Raw genomic sequence first — 8,001 nt, 5'->3', positions numbered from 1 at the left:
ATGTTAGCAGAAGGCAAGCTATCTCTTTTCCTTATTAATGGTATTTTCTTTATCATCACTTCCTATTTAATTCTGCACTTACTTTTATATTACTGGTATTTTGTACTGCATACAACTTTTCCTCTGAACTTTTTCATCATTCCTCCAACTCTTCAATGAAATATACCTCTTAATATGGTCAATGTCCTATGTTAACAGTTAGGAAAAGGCAGAACCAGTTCCTTACCTATGGAGTAGTAGAAGATTTATGTAGAAGATTCCAATGTCCTAAGCAAACTTAATTCCCTATGTTTTATATAATTTTCCACATCAGAAGTTTTCCAATAAGAAGACCATCCTAGAAGGCCAAGTCTGTATGAGGCACAGAAAGCATGTTAACAATTCTAAGCCAGCTCTTAATAATTTGAGTGTCCAACATCAAACTTCTATTGCTAATTTAGGGAATCCAAGACATTTGAAAGGGTTTGGCACATAGACACGTCAAGGTGTAGAAGGGCAACAGCTCTGTTAGAAGTTAGGCAGAGAGTAGGATATTACAGGATGTATCAAATGCCACCAGGTAGCATGTGTGATTTTGCCAATTGAGTCAAGTCTGCAGTGCCTTACACTACTATGACCGCTGCTGGATGACAGCCTTCTTTCTAAGGAAGGTTCAGCATGATTTGCTTCTACAAAAATGGGAGCCTCAAATCATTAAATCAGGTATTTTTAATTTCCTTATTCACAGTCCCTTCCCATTGTAAAAGCAGCTTCTTCCATGAAGAATCAGGGCAGTAAATACAGTGGGAGCACCACTCTACTGCGTCCTGTTGCTATTCTTTTTCTTCAGGTCAGTAGCTTTGGCCTCTGTTTGCTCCTTAAGTTAGTGATCTAGTTGGTTTCAACGCCTGTGTGTGCTCCTTCCTGGCAACAAAGCAAATAGCTATATCTTCCGCAATAAAATGGATCATTTGACCTTCTTACTGCTACTGGTAATATTTATGCTGCTCCACGTGTTGATTTAATAAATATTATTTCACTTTTAAGTATTATATTTGCTGCTGTTCTTGGTCATTTAAGATTTACTCTTAAATCCTCACTCCCAATATGTTGTCTTCATTTAAAAAATGTATTTTCTCTAGACAGGCCCAATGTTCATTGATTTAACTTGTACAAAATATCCCAATTCTGTATTCTTTATTGAAGGAAAAATCTTATCTACACCCAATTCTTCATAGCTATATTAGTGTTTTTACTTCATTCTTACACAGCTAAGTTGATTTAGACCCACTGTGACCTAAGGCCTGAAATTTTTGTGTGTTTTGTCTGTAGGCTTGCTCTTTTTGTTTTATTAAAACCAGTGAAGTTCAAACCACTTTGGCTCTGAATCTTAACTTAGTCTTGATTTTAGTGGCTTACTGTATTCCTGTCAGACTACAATATAGTTTGCTGGTCTTTTTTCCAGAAAAAATAAGCAAGTAAAGGTAATTGATGGTAAATATTAACTTACAAACATTGATATTGCTTCTATTTTTTGTTAGAGCTGTGGAAACTTGCCTGAAAAAGGATGTATTTTATACAAAGTATTTTACAAGCTTACGCTCATGATGTTTCATATGACACACAAATTTTGCCAATAATGGGTCAAACAAAGAAAATAATTTTGTTTGTTTCATTTTATCCTTTAAAGGACCAGAAAATCGAGATTGAGTAGTATATCTGCAGGGGACATGCCTTAGTTGATGCTGGAATTAATGTATGGCGTTTTGTGTGAGCTTGGGTGTTAGAAGTCCTGATGCAAGGAACCCCAGACTAGCTAGAAATCCAAGAGACCCATCATTTAAGGAGATCAAGAATATTATGCAAAGGAAAAGAAAGACTACTTATAGCTCTTGTGGTGTTGCTAGGGAGAAAGACATTTAAAAAAGCTCACGGAAAATCAGTGCTTGAGCTAGGAACTGATTCAGTTTGCTGCTTTGTGCTTTCTGAATCCTGTTATCGCAAAAGATAATGAAATTCAGGAGTCTGACTAAAGGACGTTTGGGAGTGAGCTTTTCATGTCCTTTAATTAGTCCCTTCACTGACACTTGGTTCTTTTCCAGATCCTCTGGCCTTGTGCAATTTCTGTTACTATCTTGCAACCTTTCCCAGTTGTCTCTAAATCTTGCTGTCTGACCTACTTACTTGGGTTTGATTAAAAGCTCACTAAAGTTCATGGAGAGTTCCACCATCTTCAGTGGCTTTTGGAGCATGACTTCAGCTGGAAGCATATCCAGCTGTGGCCATTGCCTAACACGTTCCTAGCTAACATGCATTCCCATTGTATAATTGCTGGCAGTACTAAATGAATTAATTTATTCCCTTGTTTTTTTGAGAGGGCTTTGTTTCCATTTCAGATCTCCCAGTTCTTGGAGGTGTAATGACTCCTAACTGTGTTCTTGAACTCAGTGCCAAAGCCTCAGGGTTGTCCTATTCTTGTTTTCCTAAAACCTTGATTATAAAGCACTGAGCCTTGGATTCAAACTGTCAGCATCCACTTGATACAAATACAATTTTTTCTTTGATTTTTTTTCTTTTGGGCCTCACGGACTCATCGCCAGGAACTTGTGATAAGAAAGAATGTGTGGGAAATATACTAGCTTTACCATAAAGTGAAAAGTCCTGTCTGACCCTCAGAAAGAGTTTCTGTATGGTAGCATTTTCCCTCTTGGCACATTCTTGGTCTGCCAGCCTGAACAGAAGTACAGGTCTTTAGTCTGCTGCATCATCTCTGCTAAGTTCTAGTGCTGATATTTAGCAAGGAGGGCAAGATAATATCCACCTTTGGAAAGAGTAACAGGAGTACCTAAATGAGTCATTCATTTGGTTATTTCTATTTGGCACCTGGCTAAAAGATGCTCCTGGTCTGAAATTACAGAGTAAGAGCAATAAACTAAAATGTTGATGTATTTTCACATAAAACAATAGTAACAAAATGAAAGATCACCTTCTCCTGGGCCAGGGACCAGTCTACATAAGGGAGAGGAAATGCACAAACGTTTCAGTGCTGCTGACAGTGCGTTCAGCTGCTTGGGCTACACAGTCTCTTTAAAAGTTTCATTGAGTTTCCTGCAACTTTTTTCCACATGCTGTGACCAGGAGTGCATCTGCCATATAAACAAAGTGGGGTCACTCGCATTATGTGATGGGGACAATTATATTTTGGTCATATGTGGGAGGTCCGTTAAGTATTTATTTCGCAAGATATGCTATGTCTTACTACCAAAATGTGGGTAACATTAGCATGTTCATGTTAGCATTAGTTTGTTCACATTAATGCTAGTATGAGGAAGAGAATGTGAGGCACTTACAAAAGAAGGCGGCCAAAAATAATCAGGCTGAATAGGTATAAAGCCCCGGGTGCAAGCCAAAGACTGTAAGATAGGCTCAGCACGCAGGAACAAGAGCTGTCTGTTCCAAATGAAGTTGTTATAAGAATGTTACCTCAGTGGATATAGAAATAATTGGTGTTAAACTTTAAAATTTATATTTTTGGCAGATTCCTTAGACATTTAAACTTATGCAAGGATTACTTCTAGAAAAAGCAAGTTTGTGTTGTTTCCCTAAAAGCCCTGTACAATGTGTAGTTTATTTTTCACATACTAGGAGAGAATTCATAGTTCAAGTAATAAAATGTAATACACTGTGTCACTTTGCTTACTGATTTATATCACAGAATCACAGAATCACAGAATAGTAGGGGTTGGAAGGGACCTCTGTGGGTCATCTAGTCCAACCCCCCTGCCGAAGCAGGGTCACCTACAGTAGGCTGCAGCTGAGAGTGTTATTGGTATATTGGTATAGTGGTAGAAGCAGTAAGAAAAGCAGTTTTATACTCTCCACATATGTTTCTAAAATGTTTAAAAATTTTATACTATTTATTTTTTGAAATTTTTGCTCCTTTTTAAATGACTATAAAATGTTGTCTATTTAGGTCAGGTTTCTTTATTTGGTGGCACACATGTAGCTTTTAGTGACAAAAGTCCCACAGTGAACAATTTTTTTCTTTGAATTTACTATAGAGAAGAGACTGCAAAGTACATGTAACTCATCGGCACATTCTTGGTCTGCCAGCCTAAATAGAAGTGCAGGTCTTTAGTCTGCTGCATCATCTATATATCAACAGACATCTATTACTGTGAACTTGTAAAAATTTTATTTTATAATTTAAAATGTGAGTTTTCAACAAATACTCTCTAACTGGAATATATGTACCTCAACCTAATCCAATTGGATAATTTTATTTTTCTAAATAAAAGTAGTATTTAGCACTCCAAACTGCATCCACTGAATGAAGAGCTTTCCTGCTTTGTACCTGGATCCATCTTCTTTGACATCCTACTTCCCTCTGGCCTTTAACGCCAGAATTCTCCAACATTTTCATGAATGTTATATGGTGTACCAGAGAGTCTGCTTCACGTGCAAAAAAAATTTTTTCTCAGGTTGTTTTTGGTGTGTGACCTTGTTATGTACTGAATAATTATCTATTATTCATTTTCCAATTTTAAATATGTGCTCAGAATTATATAGAACAAAGAGAATCCTTGATGTGGAATCCTGGAAGTTAGCTACAGTCAAAGGAAGGGCTAAAATGCAGACCAGTATTTTGGTGTTTCTTTCTGAGATACTGAACACTCCAACTGTCCTTTTGGTCTGTTTGTTGGTTTTAAAGTCATAATGAGAGGATGGAGAGGTAGGAAGCTCTGATACATCCCTTGCCTATCTCAGTATCACTTGCATTTCATGAGTTGCTGGACTGTGGAACCTTGTTCACCCTAGGAACCTAGAAAGAGGAGAGTATCATACGAACCTCGCTGAGACCAGGGAACAAAGGCTGGAGAACAGAAAGCCAAATGTCTCGGATAGAAGGAGAAAGGAAGGAAATCATGTGTCTGCAGAAGGGATTAGCATTTCCATTTTGCTCATCAAAGTCAAACAAAGTACAAAGGAAGGATTTACAGCACTCCAACTGTTCCATCCCTTGTGCAAATCATCATAAACAGGAAGAAAAAGAGTTAAATAGAAAATGTGAGATTGCTACAATAGTTTTTACTAGAAAAGTCTTGTTTAGGCTTAATTGTTTCTGCATAAACAATGAACACAATGAGGAAAAAGAGCTTTTGAACGAGTCGCAGAAATAACTAAAACCCCATTATGTACTGATCAACTCAAGTGCCTTATTTCTGACCTCAGTTTGCCTCATTTTTGATTCTCAGTGGTGAATTCCCTTTCAATTCACATACCCTTAGAAACTGTTATTCTTTTTCTTTGAAGTTACTTTTATTGTCACCTCTTAAAGTGTTGGATCTTGTAGCAGAAGTCTTTTTTCCTGTCATTCAAATATTAATTTTTGCTTTTTTGTGCTGCCTGTCCAGCTGCTTTGTTTTTTTTTTTCAGATCTTCCAGAAAAAAATTACAAGCCTATTTAAAATTTTTCAGATGTGTGCTAGATCTCGTTAGTATTGATTACTAACAATGAGATCTCAGAACATTTTCATGCAGTCTGGTCTACCAAATTATGATGCTTTTCTAAATGAGCACACAGAATATTATTTTCTTGCATATGTAAAACCCATCTCTATTTAGACTCTGATTCATTATTTCATACAGTATACCTGGAATTCCTTAGTTGTCAAGAATAAAGCATTATCTTTAACAGGGACCATGCACATTTACCGTAAAATCAAATAACAAATCCACAGTTACAATGACAGAAATGGATGGCTCCCACCTTTCTTTTGTAAAGGATGATTTAGAACCTGCAATACCTGCTTCTGATATTATTAAACTTTGTTGGAAACTAGGAGCATGTTCCAAAATCTATTATTTTAATCACCTTTAGCCAGGCTTGCTGGCATTACTGTCCTGTAAAATTCAAAGATCCTCCTAAATGCATTTCCAATTTTACCTCTCTAACATTTGTTGTTATAATCAGCCCATAAGTTAAATCCATCACAGTGTGCTGTTTCTGTACATCATAAATTTTCAAACAGATGAAAATCTTGTCAGATTACTACTATATATTATATATGAATAAACCACATGGTTAGCTTAGAAAAACAGAAAATCAGACAATGCTGATTATTCAAAATCTGCTAAAACAGGTCTGAAATAGACTTTTTAATAAATTATACTCCTTGCTGTTCTTCTTTTTATTTGATTCCAGAGTCTCAGGGAACACTTTTTTCTCAGGGTATTTGGTAATTTCAGTTTGGAAAAAACTATCAGGTAATACTTAAGTATAATCTAAATTGAGGTTGGTGCTTCAGTTAACATTTTTCCTTGTCCACGTAACTGTGTAGAGAAGAGATGGAAAGATGACTTTGCCAGAGAAATCATAATGGGTCAGGTTTTTTCTACCTTGTTACTAATCCTTTCATACTTCTGAAATTAATTGGGTGACAACAAATGTGCATTTTGTGCTTTGTTGGTCTATTGGTTATGTGTACATGCACAGACATATGCAGGTTATTCTGTAGCTCGTTAATGAAGGTAGTCTCGAGACTTCCCACTGAGGCCAAAGACGGGAGTCAGAGCTTCATACTCAAACTTAGGTTATATTCCACTCACATTAGACAGGCTGCCATTCTTTTAAAACCAAATTTAATGTTTGCAGTTTAAGAGGTATAATTTTCACCAGTTTTCAGGAGCAGGGAAAGAAATCTCTGTTCTTTCTTTAATCATACTTGAACATAAGATAGCATTGCTGAGTATGCAAGCATGTGGTGTTGCAGAACGGTTTTTATTAACATCCAGAGCTATTGTCTGCTGTTCCAGCCCAGCCTGTGGACTGGTGGTGTTAGACCCTTTCAGGAAAATGAAGTTCCTGGCCTCAGAGATGGAAAACTTCAGCGTGTTTTTGCTTAGCTAAACAGATACAGTTCAGAGCTGGGTTATCACATTTATCGCTGAAAGACATGATGTTTTTCTTGGGATGGAAAAGTAAACCAGAAACAGGGCTCAGTAAGACAAGGATTTGGAATGCACTGGAGCACAGGCTTTGTATTGTATATTGTATGTTGACATACCCATTTATTCAAAAGAAATGATGAAGTTTATTAAACTATACTTATTTAATGAATAGAGACTGTAAAAAATTATATGTAGCATAATGAGGGTCATAATGTCCTCAATATCCTTAGTAAATTTGAAATTGCGGTCATGAATTAAAGTTATTTTTCTCATTAGCATGAATTTTACCCAGTTTTCTGTGATATTTGAATGTGAAATTGTATCTACGTTTTTAGGTTTACATTTTGTACTCTATATATTGCAGTTTTATACTCTCCACATATGTTTCTAAAATGTTTAAAAATGCTTCTGAAGAGGATAGCATGATTGTTTGCATTTGAATGCCTTCATGGAAACCTACAGTTGTAACATAAAAAAGATCTCTGCTTTCATTTAGTTTGTTACAAAATGCATTAATATTAATTACTTGTCGTATCTTAAATTTTACAATATCAGTACAACTCCCTATATTATATCAGGCAAGTAATTCCTATCTACAGTGATCCAAAGAGGTTATAATTACTCCAATCTGCAGAATATGATCTGGGAATTCTTAGTGCAGTGTATAAACTGGTCATGATCATACTTTGCCCAGGCACCTGTATGTCAGACATGCAGTTGGCATTCTTGTTATCATAACACCAGTTGCGGCCTTCAATGGCATTTATGCAGTGTGTGCTTTTAATTGTTCCTTCTAGCAGTAGCCAAGTTAGTGGATCTGAAGGCATTGATCTAAGGGAAGCTCTGCTGACTTTAACCTACATTGGTCTGGTTTCTATGGGAAATGCATTCATTCTCTTAATCTCTTATGGAATCAAGGATTGAACATGAGTGTCTAACCCTGGAAGAAGAAAACTGAAAAAATGTTTATTATAAAGCTAGGATACAAACAGTAAAATATCTTTATCTCCCCCAACTATCTTTACAGACACGTTTTCAAACAAAACAATGGATTTTCATCTTAAATGTTAT

The sequence above is a fragment of the Opisthocomus hoazin genome, chromosome 8 (assembly GCF_030867145.1).
Source record: "Opisthocomus hoazin isolate bOpiHoa1 chromosome 8, bOpiHoa1.hap1, whole genome shotgun sequence".
Taxonomy (NCBI): domain Eukaryota; kingdom Metazoa; phylum Chordata; class Aves; order Opisthocomiformes; family Opisthocomidae; genus Opisthocomus; species Opisthocomus hoazin.
The sequence above is the reverse complement of the archived record's forward strand: the minus strand, read 5'-3'. Positions refer to the sequence as shown.